General features: G+C 36.5%; 1 long non-coding RNA gene across 1 annotated transcript; it reads right to left on the reverse strand.

The window, feature by feature from the left end:
• Positions 1-509: 509 nt before the first annotated feature.
• LOC119781567 lies at positions 510-18,948 on the reverse strand. Its single transcript, XR_005280588.1, has 3 exons — positions 18,740-18,948; positions 5,740-5,797; positions 510-1,653 (listed from the first exon to the last, which is right to left on the reverse strand). It is a non-coding gene; the product is annotated as an uncharacterized LOC119781567 (long non-coding RNA).
• Between the last annotated feature and the right edge of the window lie 4,834 nt (positions 18,949-23,782).

Here is a 23,782-nt window from a genome sequence, read left to right on the forward strand (position 1 = left end):
TAATTAAGCCTACCCATCTATCGCGGTCATCTCCCTCCGCCTCAGCCGTCTTGATTGTTGTTGGTATGCCCCCGGAAGTAATTGAAACTTCACAACTTGTCCATTTGAGGCCAGAAAATAAATAGTGACATAATCGATTATGGCACGTTGCCGCATCGATGCTGAATCGTGCATGCCCCGCATTGCAATGCATCGCTGAATCGATTATTGTTGACACCCCTAGTAATTTACCTATAAAGTTAGGTCATTGCAGATGTTTTACCGTCTTGAAATCGTTTTAAAGTCTTTACGACTTTGACACTCCTAAATCTTTACGAACAATAGAACAATGAAAACTCTATTTCTTGATCTATTTTCTTCCAATTTTCTAACATAATTAAGTATCTAAAAAGCTACTTGCTAATGTCCTTCCAACTTAGCACTGTTCTCATGTAAACCTGTTATTTTCCCATTGCTGATATCTTTCCATTCTCGCAGTGTTTTAAAATCCTCCACCTTTAACTCTTAAATCCATTACAAACTGCAATTTTTTGGAAATTATAGCTCTTACTCTTTTCCTCCCCAATTTTCTATCAAAAGTTATTTACGCATGAATAATTGCTAATGTATTTCTAACTCAGCATTGTGATAACTCACACCTGCTATTTTCCCACCGCAAGAAAAAAATAAGTTGGTTAATTTAAATCTATTTCCCCAAAACTCTCACGTTTAATCGGTTGTCATTGCTAATGTCTTTCCAAACTGGAATTGTGTTAAGAGTGCCACACCACCTTCTGTGTGAAATACATAAAGTGTACTTAGTTATTTTTTTACACTTACTTTTTTTTTCCATTTCAGCCTAATCTTTTGATCTGTTTTTTTTTTAAAGAAACTAACTTCACTGTGCTACTGTGAAACATGTTTTTAAGTTTTTTACGCTGCTGTGACAAAACCAGCCAAATCTCTGCTGGTGAACTCCAGCTTTTTCTTCCCTCTTTTTCTCTTTCGGGTGAGATATTTTTATATCCATGTCTCCGTAGGGTTTCTTTTTTTTTTGTTCCTGCCGCTGTCTCGCTGCTCTTGTCAGCTTTCTGGCATTTGTATTTGCAAACACACGAAAAAAAAAAAAAGGTATTTACAGGAGTTTGACAGTAAGGAAAAGCAGAATTTATTATTTTATTTTATTTTTTGCTCCCCTGTTTTGGCTTTTGGTTTGGTTGGTGCTGGGATGAAAAGGCGCTGGTCACTGTTGAGACCCTTTCCGTCTGTCCGTCTGTTTGTGCGTCCTCAAAGGGATGCTTGTCCCAGCCACAAGGGTAAATCAGGACACAGAGAGGAAGGAGAAGAGACACGAACCCTCTTCTTACTAAGTAAGGCACTTCTGGGAGCACAAAACAGACACAGAGCTTGTCTTCTGCTTCCTTGTTTTTATTGCACACTTGCAAAAACACAAAACAGATTTTTCACGCTGAGGACAATGCAAAGAAACATCATGCTAACTGTCTTGTGAAAAATCAACATTTTGTAGATGATCTGTGGTTTAAGGGAGTTAAATCTGCTCCAGATTTACAGATTCGCTCTTTGCACTGAAGTGTGACTGCAACTAATATACCGAATTAAATATGGAGCTTGCCTTTGTCTCTTTGTTCGGTTCGGGTTCAGATCCTTTAAAGTCTGTGGAGAAAGAACAAAAGAACAAAAAAACATATGAATGCCAAATAAGCGACTAAAAAAACATGATTCGTATCGTCACATTGGGAGCGTCGGAAACCTTAGAATCATTTATTTCCAGGTTACACACACAGATGGGTGTGCATGATGAATTTCCGGTTACGTAAACCGATAAAGACGCACCTCGGAACTGTTAGAATGAGATGTTTTGGAGCACGTTCAGTGGAAAATGTGTGACGATGTGACATCACACTGAGTGGAAATAAGCAGGAGTAGAGATATATTTAAGAGGAGGAAAAAAAATCATACAGCTTCTATCCCTGAGCTCCGCTGACAAAATGTCTTTAAGTTGTGCGGATTATGGATTAATCTATAATAACTAGCAAAGGAAAAGAGAAAAAGAAGAGAAGCCCCGCCGACTCGACACCAGCACGAGAAAGCTCTGCCTCATCATCTAATGTTCCCGCTAATATTCCCAAATTATATCATTTAGACCTGTATCAGCGCCGGAGAATTAATCATCATTTCCCTGACACTGCCCGGCCCCCGGAGTTCATTAAATAAACTATTTCTGCCACTCTAATTTCTATAAGTTGTAGCCGGTTCTCTTCGGCCCATCCGTTCGGCCTTGCTTCTTTATTTTTTCAGCTTGATAATCTGTTTATCCGTACGTGTCACATTACATTTGCAAAGCAGCTGGGTGGAGGTAGGAGGGGGACCGGTGCCATCTTCTTGTGCGGAGGGGCTTCAGCGTGATTACCCAGCTTCTTATTTTGCTGCTGCCTCTGTCTCTCTCTCCTCCTCTCTCAGACTCCTCAAACCCTTTTGATCTGAACTGTCTTCATAATCACTTCAGAAAGTCTTCCCGCAAGCGTGAGGGCTTTGCAAATGGGGCCCCTCTCTCCCTGAGTGGATTCCGGTTAGGTTTCGTTTCTTTTTCTGGACAATGCCAGGAACACGACTAATGTCATCGTCCAATGATCTTTATGCAAAAAAAACTGTGCATTTTGCTGTGACTCAAGAAACAGAAGGAAAATGCTCTCTAAATGGTGCACAAATAGAAACCTGCTAAATAATAATCACCGTTCCCGTGCTGAAGCACGGCAGTGGCCGCATCATGCTGCGGTTAACCTTTTAATGTATTATTTACAGCATAAGTCACAGCGATGAATCGGAATATATCTGCTTTAGACTCTAACCACTTTTGGATCAAGTCTTAGTAGAGCCACAGCATGACACTGCCACTATCATACCATGAAGATATTGCTTTAACAGCAACCTTCAGTGTTTACTTGACTGTTTCAGTGTCCCTATTATTTTTATTGGGTTGCATTTGTTCTATTTTCAGAGGATGGACAATGAAAGAGATTTTCAAAGATTACATTCAAATCAGCACTGCTTTGATCATCTCCAAAAGCAGCCATGATACTATATTATACAAATGGTGCAACCTATTCTCATTATCAGTGCGTATGAAATCGTACGAAAAGTTATGCACCGTAATTTCGTACGTTTTGGACGTTTTTTTCGTTGTATGCGCGTTTGAAGCACCATTCACCAATATAGAATATAAATTACAATTAGCCCTAATCCTAACCCTAACCCTAAGATATAAAACAGCAAGCAATGTAGTTAGAGACATGAATAAGTGATGATTGCACTGTTTTTCCCAATTTTACGTCCGTCCGCTGATCTGTTTTTTTTTTCTGTCTGCCAGCGCATGCGCACTGATGTGGTTTTTTGAGGAAAACTGTCCAAAACGTACGAAATAGTGTGCATAACTTTTCGTACGATTTCATACGCACTGATAATGAGAATATGTTGAATGGTGACGTCTGAAGATCTGTGTTTGATTTTGTTTAGGGGTATCAATACTAACTTTTTTCAGATTTCTCTATTGCTCACTGAGTAAATAAAATAACATAAATCTTATTTTAACTGACTTAAACCCTTTTTTGAAATAATATCGCCAGAAAATGATTTTCAAAACACTAGACTAGTTGGAATTAAAGCATTAATTACTCATTACTCAATCACTTAGCATATTTGCTTAAATGTACACTAGTATCAACCGAGGTTCTCTATTTTTTTTAATACTAACCAGATTGGTTACAATACACCATAATGCTAACATTAGCATATGGAGGTATATTAACACATATAAAGGCTGTTTTTACACAGTAGTAAGTCTGTTTCCAACTCAGCCAATCGGTTGGTATATTTAGTGACTTTTCAGACGACTCTAGCAAGTTTTTCTCAAAAAAGTAACCAGTGACAAATATAGGGACTTTTTCATGTGTTGTTGGAGACCTTGTTGGCAACATTAACACTAATTGCTCTAATTTGACTGTCTTTAGCAAGCAATGAGGGCTGTGGTTAAAAATGAAAAGAGCAGCTCTCCTTACATTGGATGCAGAAGACAAATATTTATTACGCTTTCAAACCATTGCACTAAATTAGATCCTTTGATTAATTATGTATTTTTTGTTTAGGTCATATTTTACTGGATACTTGAAACTGTTTTATTGAGTTAATCTTTAGTTTTACTGATATTTATTGTTTCTAATCACTTTCTGTCTTGCTAATGTTGATATTCCTTTCTCCCAAGCGCTGGATCATCATTACGGAATATAGAAATAAGGCGATGACATCATCTAACGACTTTCAGGACAGCCAGTGGTGACAATGGCAAGTAGTTATATAATCCATATATCCTAAGCAAGCCTTATTTGAAAAATCAATTGCTAATATTAATATTTGTGTATTAAAATGCACTTCCATTTTTCACTATGAGGGAAAAACGATTTAATTAACTGGATTTCCCAAGGTAAGTGGAAATAAACCAACCTGTAAGCCTACATCACATCTAAAAAAGTTTGTATATCTAAAGCTGGCATTTGCACAGGGTTAGTGGAGAATTATGGCGGCTGGATTGCTGTCATTTTCAGTTTCTTAGATTGGCTCCTTGTTAAACCTAAGATAATGTTTTTAATGAATTTTGAAGGCATACCACTACTTTTAATAACGCTGTTTGACATGAGCTATTTATCTTTTTTGATGAGTAACAAGTGCCTACTTTGGATCAAAATCATGTTTGAAAACTGCGTTCTACGTGAATTTCTTACCAATTTTATTGAAGAGTAAACATAAGTATGTAGGCTTTCAAACTTAGAAACAATTCCAGTGAATTGTTTTGTTTTTTTGTTTTTTTTTTTACTTTTTTTGGTGTGCCTGGCAGTATTCCTGTGAAATGATGTTTTTGGCTGTTTTAAGGACTCTTGTGTGCAACCCACTGACAACACAAGGTGCAAACAGGTTAAGCCAAGCAAGGTGGCACGGCAGAACGTGACTTAATGAAGCGCAACAATAAAATTCTATCTGCTTAATGCGCATGGCCGCGGTTTACAACGACCAGCATCACTGCCTCTCTTGTCTCTACCTGTTCTGTTCAGATTTACTGGCTGTTACTGCCTCACAGATTTGCGGGTCGTCACAAGCATATTGTTAGGCACAGGTTATTTATGATGAAGGCTCACAGTAAAGCTGAAAGACTCGCCTGTGTGGGCCAGTTTGTATCTTGCAGTGGATCAAGAAAAAACAAAGTAAGACAGACAACCCTGGCCTTTTGGTATATTCTAACATCCTGCCGCTGTGGGCCCCTTGGAGCACCGCTTCATCCGATATCCTCCCCACCTACCAGGTCTTACAATGGGGGTGTAGATGGATGGATGGATGGATGGATGGATGGATGGATGGATGGATGGATGGATGGATGGATGGATGGATGGATGGATGGATGGAACAGTATCAGTGGCTCGTGGAGAGGTGAGAAGGTGCACCTCTACCCCCTTCTCGCTCTGCCGCTTCGACAATAGCATTTGCATATTTTTATACTCTGTCTTTCCCCTTGCCTCTCTCTCTCTCAAAGAAAAACAGCCCGGAGCGTGAATACTCCAACAGCAGCAGCAGGCATGGAAAGGGGTAAAAAAAAAAAAACGGAAGCTAGGGAGACCAAGCGTCCGCTTTAGCTTGGGGAGGACACACACACAAACACACACATTTGGACTTATAAACACACAGGGCCCTTACCCCCAGAGGTTCATCAAGGGGAATGAGGAGCAATGGGAACCAAAGTTAGTGAGGTCTCCTGAAAGAAAAAGAAAAAGAAAAAAAAGGTGCAAATTTCAATAACCCTCAAAAGTAAGAACTAAAGAATTACTACACATTTACAATTGACAAATGTGTAAAACATTTATGTAACATTTGTAATACAGTATGGTCTAATGACTGAAGATAACTCATTTTGGAGGAAACAAATTACAATAAGATATGATTTGAAATTCATTTGTTTTATATTCACCTTATACATTTTAATTCAAAATACTTTGCTTTGGATGTGTCCAACTCATTGACTAAATTTGGGTTTCTCTGACTAGTATATCCCTTAGCAAAAAGTAGTATACTTGAAGTAAATTCTATTAAGAATACTTAAGTATAAGTTTAGAAAGTATACCGAACATGTACTTTTAGTGTACTAAATTGGGACATTTTTAAGTTTACTAAAGTATACTTAAAGTATACTTTAGTAAACAATAAAATAAACAATAATATAGTCAATTACACTTGACTATACTAATGTTAAGTATATGAAATATAGTTTAGAATAAGTAAACACTAAGTGCAATGCCTGATTTTAAGTATGAAATTCGTGCCCTTTAAGTATACTTGAATAAACTACTTTTTTGCTAAGGGATTGTAAGGAGGTACTTGGTCATCAATAGGGTTGAGGAAGTAATTTATTATCCAAGCTACTAAAAAACTTCAAAATAATGGCTAAATCATCAAAAAAGCTATTTTAGACACCCTTAAAACTAGTATTTTATTTTAAGATGACTACATACCAGTTTACATAGAATTCCCTTTAAAAAGGTGTGCCTCATATCTAATAAAAATTCACCAAAGTTAAATTTGTTATGTAAACTAGGCCACAGTTTTATGTGCTGATTTTTATAGCTATATTGCTATGGCAGATTAGGAATATAATATTTATTAACCCAAGCATTTAAAACTGCCACCTGATTTCAATTACTTATATATAACTATCTAACTCATTAATAATAGAACCTACTTTTTTATCTCCTAACATGTTTATGATGTTTAAATAATGTAAAGCTAAACTAAAGACACCACAGATAAAAATAATCATATTAAGTATGCTAATTCTTAAACCCCAGAGTTGACATGCTAAACTTCCATTAGCATGCTAATTTCTGAAACTAGCTGAGCATGCTAGTTTAGCTTGGCTATATTATGCTAATTTTTTAATTTGGCAGGAAAATCCTTCAGCTACAGCATTAGTGTGCTAAAAATTTCAAATTTAACATGCAAGTTAACCATTAAGTTTTCACTTAAATAATACACCCATAGCAATGATGTGTTAATGTTTCAAACGTGACCTTTTTCTAATCATATCATTGGTATTTTAATATATGAACCATAGCAGTAGTTTGCTAGTTTATCTTTATTTATTTAATAACAATATTAAGAGTTTATCCTGTCTGCTGTTCTCATACCATTTATTTTCACATGTTTGACACTTATAAAGCATTTCTTCTCATATCTTAATCTAATATGTGTATTATGTGTACATTGCTTAACTCTAAGCACCAATTTCAACAGCTAAAAATATGTTTTAGAATAAAAAAGACTATCTTCATCGTATAAAAACACACAACAAATAGGACGTTTAAGACAAATGGTCATGAACTGCATTTATCCATAAAACATAGCATCAGTTTTTCAGGTTTAACACAAGCTCCTGTTGCTGCAGTTTTGTCTCAGACTGAGAAATACTGAGTGAAAGAAAAGAGCAGCATTACATAACCGTATCATTTAGAGATGCTGACAAAGCATTGAGACGCATGTTAGTCATTGCTAGGAAGCAGGGGGATTTGTTTGTGGACTAATCCAGAAAAGTCTTAGACGAACACAAGCGTGCAAACCACGGCGGATGGAATTCCAAACCAGCCATAACTGCAGAGAATGCTTCGCTAAGCTTACACCTCCACCATGAAGGTTACACTCAGAGGATAACTAGATGCACACCAGAGCTGCTTGTAATTTCATTTTACATGACACCCTGCGTTATATAAAGTTCAGGCAGACAATGGAGGCGTCCCCGTGGAGGACCTGGATTTGGCTTTTGAGGCTTTAGTTTGAGGCGATATGAAAAGCAGCATGTGTGCCGCCAGATGTGGTGAAGAAAAGTAGCTTTTTTGTCCCAAACCGATGACGCTGGATGTGTTAAATCTGACACCGCTTTCTTAACGGTGGTGATAGGTATTCCTGAATGATGTGAAAAAGGTTCTATATCGGGATGGAAAACCTGCTGCAGGTCTCAAAAGTGCTTGTCCGAAGGGATTTTCAAGAATATTCAGTGCACATGTTCGCCAGCGCCAACAGCTGACAAGCCAAAAGTCGAGCGAGATATTTGACTTGACAGTGCATGCTGAGGCAATTCTCCGGCAACAAAGTTCTATTGTACTCAAATTCAGAGCTTCATTATTAAATTCCCCTCTAACTGCTGGTTTTTTCTAGAAGTTAAAGATCCCCTTGGAATAGAAAACACGCTGAAAAGAGGTTGACTTCCCAAACTACCTGAATAGTTTAGTACTTCGGCATGCAGTGCTAGCCAACGCCGTCTAGTGAGTGTCTGTTGGGTGTGACCTCATAGGGGTATAGCCTCCGAAAAAGCCACTTTTGTGGTGCGACTCGTGCCAAATCTGGACAAAGACAGGCATAAGGAGACACTAAGAGGGGAACAAACCAAAAAAAGGGGGGAGTGGGGCTTGCAACATTACTGTGAAGCAGCAAAGAGAGGCTGTTCATAGAGGTGTGGACATACTGTCTAAAATCTGGGTTTTAGCACTTATCTCATTTACAGTCTGTCTGGTCTCACTGATGGAGACTCTCAAACTCAGAAGCTAAGAGGTTGTGTGGAGATCATTTGTATTTTTGATCAAATTCTCTAAGCATTTCTTGGCAAGAATTTCTGTTAAGGATAGAAAAAAATCTTTTAAACTTTAGGGAAATGCATGATCCTCTCCTGGCACATCTGCTGATGAGAGTCTTTAAATAAGCCTTTAGAAATTCAGTAAAACTTGGGTTGTCCCTCCTCAAATCTGGTTTCACGTTGATAAATCCCCATTACGCAGCAAGAAAGTATTCTGTGTTATTTTCAGTGACATCAGCCAAACATTAGCCACATTAAACTTTCCCTCAGACACAGATAAATGAAGCACTCATTTGTTTCTTTGATGGATTAAACAACAATTTAAATCAATTTCAAAATATGTTAGTTTGTTCTTGAATTTAGCAACGTAAAAATATTCTCCACTCTTGTTCTTGTCATTATTTTTCATAAACCTAATTTTGTAAGTGATCTTATTTAACTAATTAATGTTAATGCTTTAAAAACCTAAACCTTTTATTAATCAACAATAGAGTGGGAATTGGCAAGAAGTTGGTGATATGACTAATGTCATGATGCAAGTTTAACGACACAATTCATACTGATATATCCTGATGCATTAACAAAGAGGATTTATTTTATTAAACTGAACCATGTTGTTATTTTTCAGCCATGTTAGCCTGTTTAACATAGAATTCTCGGTATAGTTTCCTTGGGTTGATCTTTGCTACAAACTAATCATGCTAGCATAAACCCTATCAGTAATTTTTCTAGACCTAAAATAGATATCTTTTAGCCTGACAATTGTGTTTATTGTTTTCTCCATTAAAAAAAAAATATGTCATTTATATCTTTCCTAAGGCTAGCCAACCTTTTACATTTCCTAGAGTTAGCATGTCATCATTTTAGTAAACCAAGTCATTGTGTTGTTCTAAAATAAATGTCATTATTATGTTTAGAGTAAATGTAGCCTTGTTATTTTCATAAACAAATGATCTATCATTTTGTTATAAACCAAATCGTGTGTTCACTTTCCACAACTTTCTATTGTCCTAACTTCTTATTACCTAAACTTAAAGGTCAAAGCTACAACTTTTTTGTTTAAAACCATAAATGTTTCAAAAATAGTTCACTCACAGAATGTCCAAATATCTGGTTACAATGCCAACAATAACAAAAAAAGTTTTGCACCAACAGGAGCAGTAGGTTCAAATCACATGACGTGGATATCAGCACTGCCAGAGCCTAGAAAGCCTGTGTAATTGTATATTCTCAGTGTTACATATGTCAGATTCAAGAAAAGAATTACGTAAAAAGAGGGTGAACATCTGTCTAAAAATTTTAAGCTTTGGTACTGATTTACTGTACAGAAGCAAAGGGGCTCAGAGAAGAAGCAGCGGTTGCGACTTTTCCTCTGGACAGGTTAGTTAACAACATTTAGCATTAACGGAACTAGTAATCAGCTGGAAAGCAGGACATTAAAGAGACCGGTCGAGTTTGCCACATACTGGCTAGGAGGACCTTAACTTGTAGCTATCACCTTTAACCATGTTGAATAATCCTAATCACAAAATCTGTGTTAACCCTAAAAAAGATGATTTTTTTTTCATATCTAACCACATTGAAGGATTTACTTAAACATTTGATGGATTCTTTCAGTATTTTATGAAATAATAAACCTGGGGGTTTGGAACTTACCAGGAAGCATCAGATTTGTGTTGTAAAAAGATAAATCAATTGTTTTATATCAATCATGGCCAAGTTAAGTGTTTAGCTCCATGTTTTTAAGTCGTCACATTCTTTAGAGGTCTGTTAGATTAGGTATTATTAGCTATACCACGATTTCAAGAACTGAATACCGAAAAATCAGTGGTTACAAAATGGGAAAATAACACCTGCTGTATGAAAATTAGCCCCAGTTCTACGCTTATCTGTGAAAATGACTATAGGATACTGAACCCAAAGCTTTAAACAGCTTTTTATAGCTGCAACAGCCTAGCTTAATTTCTCCAACATGGCTGGCAGAGGGTGAATTACATCACCTAAATGAAAACCCTCTGTTTCAGATCATCCAGCTGTATGTTTCCAGTTTGCCCAGTCTGGGTGAGTGAGTGTGCTGGGGTTGTAAGCTAAGGGAGAGGAGGGAGGGCCATCCAGAGGAAGATGCATGTAAACCCATTTCCAAACAAATGGGCCGGTGTGCACGGCATCGCAGAGAGGTGCCATAAGCGTCCGCCGTGCATAATGCCTGCATGAATCAAGACTCCCTCAGCTGCTGAACGTGACCGCACAAGCTTTTGCATGAATATCACACGTCGGCCATTTATATCACCAACAACAGTGGCAGACCTAACCAGCAATTATTGCTGCTGATGAATTTATGCTAAAAAGCCGGAATGAAACTAGTTGATGCCAAACCTGGAAGCGTTTTTAGATACAACTCTTCAGTTACATTCTGGGTTTTAAAAATACATATGCTTCTCCAAAACATAGTAATACAGATCAACTGATACTGATAAACTCTGTGGAAGGGAAAGATTTTTGTTTATTTTCTTATTTATAAGGGGATTCATTATGTCAGGTTCATCTAAAACTGACCTACACCCATATAGTGAGAATACATCTAATATATTTCAAAGAGCAAATTAGTGCCCAAATGGTTTAGTTCACCAAATCCTTTATATAGGATTACCACACATAAGAACAAGTTATGTATATATGGATGTATGGCAGTAAAATGCTAATTTAAAGGGAATTTCATTTTCCTCCTAATGGACCCAAAGTACCCATACAATAAAAGGGAATACACTAAATTTTTCAGTTAATAATATTTGCTTAAACTTCCTCTAATGCCAATATATAATGGGGAAATGTATAAAGTTTATATGATAATGATTACTCAAATGACACCAAAGTATCCTGTACACATACAAACCAGAAGATAGTGTAATTTATTTGGATACAAACTATTAGTAGCATCAACACAGGGCCAGGAGGGACGCCTTAACGTTTTTGGGGATGTCATCACCTGGAAGTCTGACTTTTTTCTTCTCAATATATGGGTGTTAGAGTTAAGCTTTAAAGTTAAAATGTGTTTGTTTTTTCCATCTTGGCTTGTTCAAACCATAAAAGCCTACAAGAGGAAGATTTTGATCCTCCTCCTGTATTTACGTCAATCCCAACATAAGCCTCCCTTGCTTTCACCAACTCCTGTTTCTTTTCCACCAAACAAAGATGTTTCCAACAATCATGGACTCATTAGATAATGCTTCTGCCAGAATAACTTTCTACCTATTGTGTAAGAGACCTAGAAAAACAATGATTAACAAACCATTGCTAACGCTACGTCCACATGAACTATAGGTCAAATTCTCATGCGTACTCTCGTGAGAAAAAAAAGGGGTCAAATGAGTTCTACTTAGACGGTTTTCCTCCTAAAAATGATAAAAAATACATCTAGACTATTAAGGACTGTATAATATAGCCTAAATGAACCCGTTTTAGCCCTTTCAACCTGTTAACCTCTTACACCCTAAGGGGGTATAAATAAATTTCTGCCTGACAAAAACACACAAAAGTAAATCAATTATAGCCTCACAGCTATTACCGGTAGATTTAAGAAGAAACTTTTGGTACGTCTGTAAAGGTAAGATGTCATAGAATGGTTTTCTGGTGTCAGCACCATTGTAGCTTTGACCCTGCCTGAAATATTAGGGACAAAATACAAAATATTTTGCATTTTTTGAACCTCGCCAAATATTTCTTTGAAATAAACATTGCAAAACACTACCAAAATATTATTTATAGCACAAAAAAGTAGTACAGACTTTTAAATCTAAATGTTGTGTAAAAATATACCAAATTTGGACTCAATCAGATGAATCATATTTATTTTAGAATGGTATTAGTGAGAAATTTCTTAGGCAGAGGGGCCATTTTGGCACATTTATCCAAAAATGTCACCAAACTGTGCCAAATGTGTTTTTTACATCAATACTGGGGGTTTGTTAAAATTACGAGGTCTCGTAGCAGCTGGACCCACCGGTGGGTCCGTAGGGTTCTAGGGGTTAACTAGCCAGACAAAAGTCACCAAAAACAATTTTTTAACCAACTGCAAAAGGACAAATTAAATCAGTTGCTGTTCTTCAACTCTTGGGACACCTAACGGGTTAAGTCTTTAAAAAGGCAAATGGGAGACAAAGAATAAAACTGCCTTTAAAGTTTACTTTGGTGCGAACGGTGGGGGTTAAGTCAGTCAAGTCGATGATGCCTGGAGGTTAAAATATGTTCACATATATAACGGGAAACAAAACTGTAAAAGTTAACTTGTATTAACTAAAAGATAAACTTGCTTTTCTTTTATATTTGAAGGTAATTTCCTGATGATTTTGCTTAGAATTGGGCGCCAAACTGATTTGGTACAATGCAGAATGTTTACAAGTTCTGCTCTATAGGTGAAACAGACCATAAACACCTGATGTTGTCTTTGAGACGCTGCCTAAACAACAGGCTTTGTTATCCACTCCGATTCCCGAGTTTCCAACCTGCACAGGTCCCATTAGAGCTGCATATTTTCCGCTCATTTGCCAAGCATCACGGATCATCAGTTGGATCCTGCAAGCTTTCAGTGCAGGAGTTTTGTTTCGCTTAAAAAAAAATAAAAATAAAGGAATATGTGCACAAGTTTCTGTGTTATACGCTATGCAGGTTTTTTACGCAGAGAAGCCTGGCTCTGAGTCAGGGGAACCCCACCAGCCAGCGGTATGGAAACAAACAAATGTGTCTGAGGGACCGCACTGCAGCGATGCAACAGGGGGCCATCATTTATCCCTGATTGGGGCCGCTATAATGTGACATTCCCTTCCCATTTCCCTTATAAATATCAAAAACAAGGCCACAAAAACAATGCATGGAGGGGGCGAGAAAGTTACAGCCCTATTATTGTATTTGCATTACCTGTAATAGGCGGTGTATTTATTGCCTTATCAGCACCGGCAAGGTCGTAAACAGCCTCTGATTTATTAGCCGTCCAGGCTTTGCCCGAACATAATGACTTAGCAAACGATGCAAAGTGATATTTTGGTTTACTTGTGTTTTTTTTGTTTTATTTTGACCAGAGAGATGGAGGTTGACTACTTCCATAGCATATCTGAGGATATGTCCGGACGCCTGTTGTTTTCTTTTAATTTGAGTGCCTGTTTCCATCTAATTATGATAGACCACCACCTCCACTTGTCTTCCATCTACATACCTAAAACTAGATCTGTTAAGTTGGTTAAACAAGCGAAGAGAGGAGGGTTTACCCAAGGTGCACTTCTTCTTCTGTAATCTAATTTTAGCGGGATTTGGAATGATTTGCGCCTCTCTCCCTGAGGGAAATAAATACTTTTATTAATGTAATCCCGAGTAGGTAGATTCCACCCCACATCTTCTCTCTTTGTCCTCAGGGACCGCCACTGTTCAACAAACAAAAACAAGAACGAATCAGCAGAGACTATATGAGTGCAGAATTGATTTTCAGGTGGATTTGTTTTATTTCTTAATTACTCTGCTTAAAACAGATTATTAGTTTCGATTAGGCGTTTGTGATGCAGGCAAACAGGACATTTAAAAAGTAAAGGAAAATCTCGACCATTTGCATAAACAGTCAAAGTGTGAGTAGTTCTGATGTCACTCCCGGAAGGTTGGAGGAGGCGACAATGGAAGAAGCATATACACCTTTCTCCTGTGACTCAGAAAGCTGCTCTTCACTTTATCTTTCCCTGATCTGTTGCCTGTCACTTACTTCCACGCCAGTGGAAGTGGCCTCCTTTTCTTTTTAGGATTTATTTGTCTGCCGTTCCTGTTTGACTTTGCATGCCTCTCCTATTGCATCATATTTTCAGTAACGTTTCATTAAACAGTAAATCAAGCTTCACATTTCTGTTCTGTCTTGTAGAGATCAAGCAATATATATATATATATATATATATATATGTATATATATATATATATATATATATATATATATATATATATATATATATATATATATATATATATATATATATATATATATATATATATTATTTTTTTCCAGCTCAATGTCTATACCAATTATTTTGATGTTAGTCTAACCAATCCCTGATATGCCCTGCTGATATTTATGGGATAATTTTGGGAGCTAATATTGCTTTTTCTTCCTCTATTAACCTGATAAAATGACACAAAAAGGCCAATTTTACACAAGTGTAAATGTAAATAAAAAACAAACACCTAGAAATGAATCAAACAAAATATTAAGAATAGAGGAAGTGGGAAATGCATACACTTCCTTTGCATCTGAAAGTACTAATAAATCAGCCACATATCAGGTGATACCAATGAAAGAAAAAGCAAACTGCTAATATCGGCTATAAGTATTGACAATAGAAGTCTCTTTCTATTGTCTAGCATGGTGGTAGCGTCATGCTGTGGGACTGGGGAGCATCATGTGCAGATACAGGGACCTACAAGTGCCTGAGTTGTGATTTTCTTCAATTACAAAAGTTATTTAATAATTTTTTTCCTTCTAAAGAGTATCTCAAATCTCCAGCATATAGAGGCAGCATCATGCTGTGGGACTCTGAGTTGTTTCAGGTGCTTAAATAATGATTTAAAAACAAGAATTTGATGCAACGAGTTTCATTTCTTTTAAAGCTACCTGCAAATATTAGTGGCAGCATGGTGCTGTGGGCCTAGTGCAGTATGGACGTTCCAGGTCAGGTGTTCCCAAACATTTCAGCATATGATACCAAAAATATCAACGTAACAGACTGGGGACCCTCTAAAATACATAGAATTATTTCATATTATATTTATTTATAAATATGAAGAAAAGTAGTTATATTATTTTTGAAGTACATCTGTTTTTTTTAACGACATTACATTAATTAATTCCTTTTAAATGTGTTTTTATTTAACGGGATGTTTTTTAAGTTGGGATAGTATGTTTAAATATTATTCTTGTTTTTGATAAATAAATAAATGTTACATGTCACTTATGGTATATTTATTTATTGCATAACATAATTTGGCCCTCCTTGCACCTCTGCAATCACATCCCAATGATTTTCAAATCTCTGATTTGGAGAAGCGAATTTTGAAATAAGGTGTGAAAATATAGTGGATTCCAGCCAAAGACAACTTTACTAATTTAGTGGCAGCATCATGCTTTGGGACTGCTGAAAGATAAAGTTGCAAGGTTTTTGTTTTTTATGGTTCCTCAGACAACAAGTGGGCAGATGTTAATCAGATACAACAAAAATGTCTCCCCCAAGGTAATCTGTGATAGTCTTTAGCTTGACCATCATGTAGTTCAGACTCCTTAGTAATGAAAAGGCAATATTTTATTTATTTTATTTTATTTTGACAAATAAGTGGAATTGCATTTAATGTATCAGTATCAATCTTCCTTTTTTTTTTTTTTTTTTTTTTTTACATTTCTACACACTAAATCAGCAATCAAACGTAGTCCTTTCCTGAAATATTAAATATTTTTTACCTGCTCATTAAAGCGCCATATCTCACTCCTCACTTGTTGACAATTTCAATAATTCACTTTCATCGAGTTAACTCATACATTACAAATGTAATTTGAAGGTATTTGTTGGATTTTAAGCTACAGCTCATCTGAAATCACATAATTTAATTAATTAGATAAAATTATATAATTTATTTAATTAATGAAATATTTAGTTTTCTCTTAATTTTGTAATATTTGCATCCGATTTTTTTACACAAACAAGGCCCAACCCTGCTTAGCTTCCGAGATCAGGACGGTATGGCTGTAAGCCACCAATGTTTATATTTTGTAATAAAAAAAAACAACAAAAAAAAAAACATAATTTTAGATTAGTTTGTTTTAGTTTGTTTGTCTTGTCACTCAGTATGGTTCCTTCTTAAGTGTTGAGCCCCTGCCTCTTTAAAATCTATTGTACGGCCCTGTTGGTGCATCAGCGGTTTACTTCTAAATCCCCCAACTTTCTTTTATTTTTCACAACTCTAATCTAACCAGATTTACACCAGAGGCATGTTGGTGGCTAGAAATGAGCAAATATCTGCAAAAGTTGTATTCTGATTTGCAAAAAAAAACTAAATTTAATCCCAACCAGTGCAGGAAGTTGAACTCATGAACACCAAACATCTCATCACCTGTTCATGTAGAGCAATTACTCAGTGTGTATGACTCTGTGAGGCATATTAATAATAAAGAAAAGTCTGTCTGAATGTGGGGGGGATTCTAAAAGTGAGGACATGCTTGAAGCTCATTTAATTAACGGTATATATTATCATGTAAGTGCTGCTAGTTCGGCTTTAAATCAGCGTTTTGGGCCTGACACACTCAACGTATGGCGGGTTATAGCGAGCTGCACCGTGCAAGGCAGGGGGGTATGGGGGGGTTGCAAATAAATTATGAAGCCCACAGGCTACTTTAAGTGTGCCATAATTAAAAAGCGACGGGAATCGCATCGATTTAATGCGAATATGCGGCGGCAAGCCACAGAAGTGTCTGAAATTTACGGCCGAAAATCAGCTTTTATGGAGAGCGAGAGACAATAGATTAATGGGCGTTAATTGATTTCCTCTTAATTCGCTGCAACAAACCAGTATTTAAAAAAAAAAAAAAGGGGGGGTGGGGAAATGCATTTTTTTTTTTTTTAAGTTAGAGGCTTTCTGATGTTCTTGCAAAAATGCGCAAACTCTTGCGATGAATCTATGCAGCTTTCATTTGCGGAGAATTCCCAAAAGTCGCTCTTCTGCCATATGTGTGTGTTAAAAAAAAAAAAAAAAAGTGTGCTGCTGCACGTGGAGGCCGGTCTAAAAAAACACAAAAAACAGGCCTGTAATACACCTAAAAAAATACATTTTATATCATAATAAAATTAAAAAAACAACTATTAAATTTGCAGCTCATAATCTTCATCAAACATTCAATGCATGTCACTAATCCATGGAGGACTACATGTAACACGTGCAGTTTTGACCAACAACTGGGATAAATAATTGTGATTCGATTAAAAAACGTTCTTTAAAGTAGAAAGAAAATAGAAAATAAAGAGCTGATCGTTTGCATCTAGATGCTATTGCTATTTTGTGTTGAAAATAATTAAAATATTAAGAAGTAAAAGGGGGCATTTTTGCGCAAAAGCTGCAGTAGAAATGGATGACATTTGCATCACGAGTGAGCGCGACACCTGGCGGATTTTAATGACTGAATCATTTGGCAAAAATAATAACTAAAAGGCCCTAAACAAGGGAGATAAAATAAAGCACAAACTTGGATAAAAAAAAAGTTTTTTGTTTTTTTTTTTGCAGGCGCGTACAGAGAGTATCAATGGTTCTGAGCCTGTATAGAGATATATAAGATTATATTTTTATTAACCAGAGTTGGAAACACATAAAAATTATTTTTTTTCACTCATTCTGTGAAAAGAAACACGCACACACACACACAAGTCGTTTTTCATCTCAACCCCAGTGCACAAACATACAGCTTAATGCGGCCAGTGTTCCCCTCTTTTATTGGCCTCACCATGGCGACGGGGGCGCGAGGCTCAAATATGCAGCTCCGTGGATGAAGTGACCCCCCCTTCCTTTACTCCCCCTTAAAAGTTCAGATGCTCTTACGGGAAGCATTCCTGTTCTTATTCCCTTTCTGTGCGCATGGATGCGCGTAAATTTTGCGGCATAAACTTTTTTATGCAAACTTTGCAGCAGCCAGATCGATTTGCGTTAAACGATGCAGACGATGGGGTCTCCCTCCTTTCTCTCTCCCTCTCTCTCTCTCTCCTCTCTTCCTTGCTTAAAATCTGATTGATTGCACTTTTCTTTGGTGACATTCACGACAAAAACAGCGCAGCGCCTCCATCGTCTAACGTTTTCGCGCAAAAAAAAAGACGCACTGATTTCCAGAAGGAAATCTTAATAAAGAAATGGAATCGGTTTTTAAAAAATCCACTAATTAAGGGTTAGAGGGGTATATTCTTCCAGGATGGCGCAGAATAAGAGGTTGGAGGTTTCGCGTAAAAGATGGTCAAATGCGTAAAGAAACCTGAAGGGGAAGAAAAGGGAAATCCGCAGAGATAATTGTTGACTTACCTTGTGTCCAAGAAGGAAGGAAATTGCTTCAGTTTGTTCCCACGGAGCGTGTAAATGGTTATCTCCCTTCCCCGCGACACGCTGCTCCCTGAGATTTTCTTTCCTCTGCCTCGACTGAGCAGGAGCGCTCCTCGGCTCCCGCTATTATTTTCACTAAAATATATGAAAATTTATGCAAATGAAAATCAGCACTAACTGTTCGTCTCTTGTTATACTTGGGGATGATTTTCCCCCCCCTTCTCTCTGCTCTCTCCCCTCTCCCCCCACCCTTTGCATACAGAATAAATGAACTCCCCCAGCAGGAAACTTGGGGACCTTTTTTTTTCCTTCTTTTTTTTTTTTTTTTATATATGTAATAAGCAAATAAATAATAAATAGACACATCATATATCAGAGAGGAGCGTGCGCGCTCGTTTCTGGGGAATATTTCCTAGAATGGCTTTTGACTCGCCTTTTATGGATGTGGTAAACATTTTTTTTTTCTTTTGAAGAGATTTCAGGGCTTCTCTTGTACATTTAGTCAGAAATCCTCACTGTATATCAATGGAAAGAGGAGGGGCCTCATTCGTCTTCAGCACATGTTGCTGGAAAAAGACATTACCTTTTATTAAACAATATAAGAGTTAAAGATGTTACAAAGCAGTCCTCCCTCATTTTAAAACAAGGGTTCCCTTTATAATACTGTACGTATATTAACTCTGATTTATTTAAACATTTGTTTTAGTTTTTATAAACCCCTTTAACTGTTGATACAATACTAAGAAAACTGGAAAAAGATGTCCAAATGTGACCTGAAAGCACTTTAGACAAAAGAGTGGCTTCTTATGACAACATCATCTGCATAAATGCTAATAAATTATGCGTAAAAGGCAAATTATGAAATAAAATAGAAGATTATGTCTGGGTTTTTTTTTTTTTTTTTTTTTTTGGTTATTGTAGCCAGAAATGTCTCTGTTATAATAAATACATTAGAAGCCTAATAGTTGCATGACTCTTATTGCCTTGAAGATGTTCTTGGGACAAAACATACCTTTTTATAAAACAAAAAAGCGGGAAAAGATGTTAAAAAGAAGTGGTCTCTCATTTTAAAAGACATCATCGATCTGTATATTACTGTATATCTACTTAAGTCCTCTTTGAGACATTATATTTGATTGATCAAAAGGTTTGTTTCATGTCATTGAAAGCCTTTAACTGTTTCTCAAAAGTGGAAAAGATGTCAAAATGTGACCTAAAAACAGTTATAGCAGATGGAAAACACTGCCTTAAGCTCCCCTGAGTGACTTTTTTATCACAATGTCATCTGCAAACAATGAAACAATATAGAAAAATATGTATTTTCTGTAATGATTTATGAAATCATTCTGCTATATTGACCAAAACATAAGGGGCCCCATAGCGACATGACTTTAACCACAGAAAGACATCTTAATTATGTTGCACATGAGTCAATCTAAGGAAGGGGACCTCTAGCTGACCCAAGAAAGTTTAAAAGGTAAGTAAAAATACATCTTAAAGTTTTTCCTAATCTAAAGACATCCTCACTACATATTGGTTTGGAGAGAGAGGGGCCCCATAGCATTATAGCCTTTATGGCTTCAACCTCACTACTTCTTCTTTAGTTAACCAAAACTGATAACAAAGCATAACAGAAAATTTAATTGTTAAATAGTTGATTTTATTCAACGTTTGACAGAAATATTCTTGGTAAGTATAAATAGGAGCCTCTAAGCTTCCAGTCTTCCATCCCTTGAGCAGATTTTCATTTAAAAGAGATAGTAAAGATACTTTTTTGCACATTGGACGACGTAGTGGGGGATCCTGTTTAGCTTTAAGATTGATTTGTTTTACACACATAGAAGTAACAATGTTTATTCCAACTAAACATCATTCAATCCATTTTGTTTAAGATTTTAGCATTAATATAGATAAACACACTCGATGGATTTTGAAGAATAGCTGAAGGGCCCCATATGGCTAAAGGCCTTAACTCCTCAAATCCCATATTTTGTGGACGGAATGCCAAATGTATGAATATTGAGGGCCTCATGAAGTTTGTTTCAGATAAATTTTTGGGGTAATTTTTAGGTTTTATACTCATCATATCTAAATAAATGTAGGAGGGGACCCATGTGGACTGAAGACCTTCAAGATGACAGCTAAAAAGTTTAACTCCTCATGGGCAGTAAGTGGTGAACTTGCTGAAATGCTGGCCAGCTCTCCTGGCGGTTGCCAGATCTGCTAATGCTAACGCTAACCAAACAGAACATTTTACTTTCCAATTCACATGAAAAAAAAAAAAAAAACCTGACAACCTCTATGTAACTTCCTAAGTTGGCACCAAATCTTGACTTTTATCCACCCTCGTTTTGGTAATTGTTGGTGTGACTTCAACCTAGCCTTCCTATCAATTTTGGCACCCTAACCAAAAAGTAAACATTTACTTATTGTGGATGTGTCTGAATTTATAAAGCAATTATTTCTATAAAAAAAAAATTATTTTTTTTGCTAAAACGTTTGTTCTGCACCACTTCAGACATTCTGTGAAAGTATCGTTACTGTAAAATGAAGGTTTTGATGAAGGAGTTGTAGCTATGACCTTTGATTTACAAAATGAAACCTAAAAATAGTAGTTTAAGGAAAGGAAAACACTGTTTTAGGTCTAAAAAAAGTAATATTGTTGAAATTCAGTTCAGTTCACACAGAAATCTTAATAGATTGATAAAAGTCACCAGTTGCTTCAGCGACTTCAATTCCACCAAAGCACATTTGAGTTGGATGGTTAAAAAAAAAAGTGTTTAATAAAAAGAAATGGTCTCTTTCTAAAAGTCTAAAACAGTTTGGTTGAAAATGAAGAGAGAAGTTTCTAATAAGTCTGGTTGATTAAGAAAGAAGTCTTCAATGCGTATGAAAAGATGGGCCTCATGACTTCATCACCATTAAAACATGTGGGTTCTAGTACCTTCTAAACAGACTGAGCCGGTAGCAGACATGGTTTTTAATAATTGGAGCATGGAACATAAGAATGGAGGGAAATTAAGTGAATCAAAAAGGGATTTATAGCTCTGAAAACTTTGGATATGGCAGATGAAAAGTGTCATCCGATCTTAATATGTATGAAGCTAAACATGCAACAACTTCATGTTTGGATCATTAATCATCATCATGACAAAATAAATCTGTGTAAGTCTCTTAAGATAAAAAAAAAAGATAAAAATAAATAAAGGAAATAGGTCCAAACGACTTATACCAGTCCTACAGGGCTACTGGCCCCTGTTGGCCCCTGTCTAGAACAACCCATGGAGAAAGTTATCATGCATCTTAACCATAAAGTTCAAATCAGTTTTTTTTAAAAAGGGGAAAAAAGACATTTTGAGGAGAAATTAAGAGAGAATCAGATTAAGAAAATACATCTCTGCCTCAATCACCTTTTCTTTGCTTTTAGGTTAAATTTAAGCAAAATAAACTCTAGCATATCTTTACAAATTGGTGGGTGGGTGGGGGTATCTGTAAACATGTAATAACTAATCTATAAATGTTTTTATGTATGAACATGTTTTGCATCATAGAAAAGCACTGTTTTTCACTGAAACATTGGATATAAGGTGAGTGAGGTCAGTTTGGTCTCTATCCCATCCCTTAATTGATGAATTATAGAAATAAATGAGTTTTAAACTGTTTACAGATGAGTTAATAACATATTTATGAACTCATTTATAAGGGGAACTCAAAGTGGAAATGAGTCATGAATGTGATCCTGATGACAGACTCAGAAAATACTGTTATTTTCACAAATCAACCCTGGATTGTCTTTAAAAACAACTTTGAAAAGTGAAACTAAAAAAGGCAGGGATCTATTGCCCTGGTCTGGCAGCTTTAAGATGCGGTGATGCACTCCTCCATCAAACAGCTGAACATCCTGCTTAAATCATAAAAGTGTCCAGACCCTGATTTAAAGGGTTAACTGTTTGTTTCAACTAGTTTAAATAAAAATGTAACTCTTATTTATCATTTTCTTGGGGGCTGAGTTGGTGTGTGGTCAACTTTAGCTGCATCTCTGGGGTGAGAGCCCTATTTTTTTTTTTTTTTTATACAATTTTATCTGTTTCTGCAAAGAACATTATAGAGCAACCCTATTGCACTATAGGTATTCTTAACTATTTTTTTTTACAGACATTTTCAACAGGTGTAAATTCAGACGTTTACCAGTCAAGTAAATGTCCTCGTTTTGTGCAAAACAAGAAACACTAAGGAAGAAAGACAAGAGCCCCTATTTTGGTTGCCACTTTCCTTCTCCAACACTGCTGCATGTTGGCCTCAGTCGCCTTTGACCTTTAACCCCTGATGCGCCAGAATTGAGTCTAAACTGTATATTTTTGCACATATGTTTGATCATTTTACATATAGTCCGAATTAAAAGGCTTTAATTAAGTCATTTGTTGGACATGGACATGGACAATACACGCACCTTAGTTTAGTTTTGTCTTTAATCTTTATTTTTGCAATAACTCAGTGCGATATATATGTATATATATATACTTATTTACCCTGTATATAGCTAGCTCTTAGCTCTTAGCTATAGAAATCATATTTATTGTGCAGGAATAAGGTCTTAGCCAAGTAATTGACATTTCGTTGTCAAGATTCATCTTGTGTTTTTTGTGCAATGACAATAAAAGAAGTCTAAGTTTTTTAAAAAAAAAAAAGCAATAGACAGAGGTAGGTATTGCCTTTTTTCATATCAAATCAAACACACTTGCTCCTCTTCCTCATCCCTGGTACTATTTACTACCAAGTTGAGCTCAGCGTTTTTTTGTTTGGACCTGCAATTAAAAAGCAGCCAATCGGAACAGCCGGAAGGAGGTTCTCCGCGCGCCTCGGAGAGCTGCCAATCACGCCCCGGGTAACCAATCAATGGGCACGCACGGGGTAAACACGGCGTCCTGAGGGCTGGGATGGGGAGGGGGGGTAGAGGAGGAGGGGGGGCTGTCAGAAAAGAGAGAGAGGAAGAGAGAGAGAGAGAGAGGGAGGAGGAGGAGAGAG

The sequence above is a fragment of the Cyprinodon tularosa genome, unplaced genomic scaffold (genome assembly GCF_016077235.1).
Source record: "Cyprinodon tularosa strain WSP-4 unplaced genomic scaffold, ASM1607723v1 ctg18, whole genome shotgun sequence".
Taxonomy (NCBI): domain Eukaryota; kingdom Metazoa; phylum Chordata; class Actinopteri; order Cyprinodontiformes; family Cyprinodontidae; genus Cyprinodon; species Cyprinodon tularosa.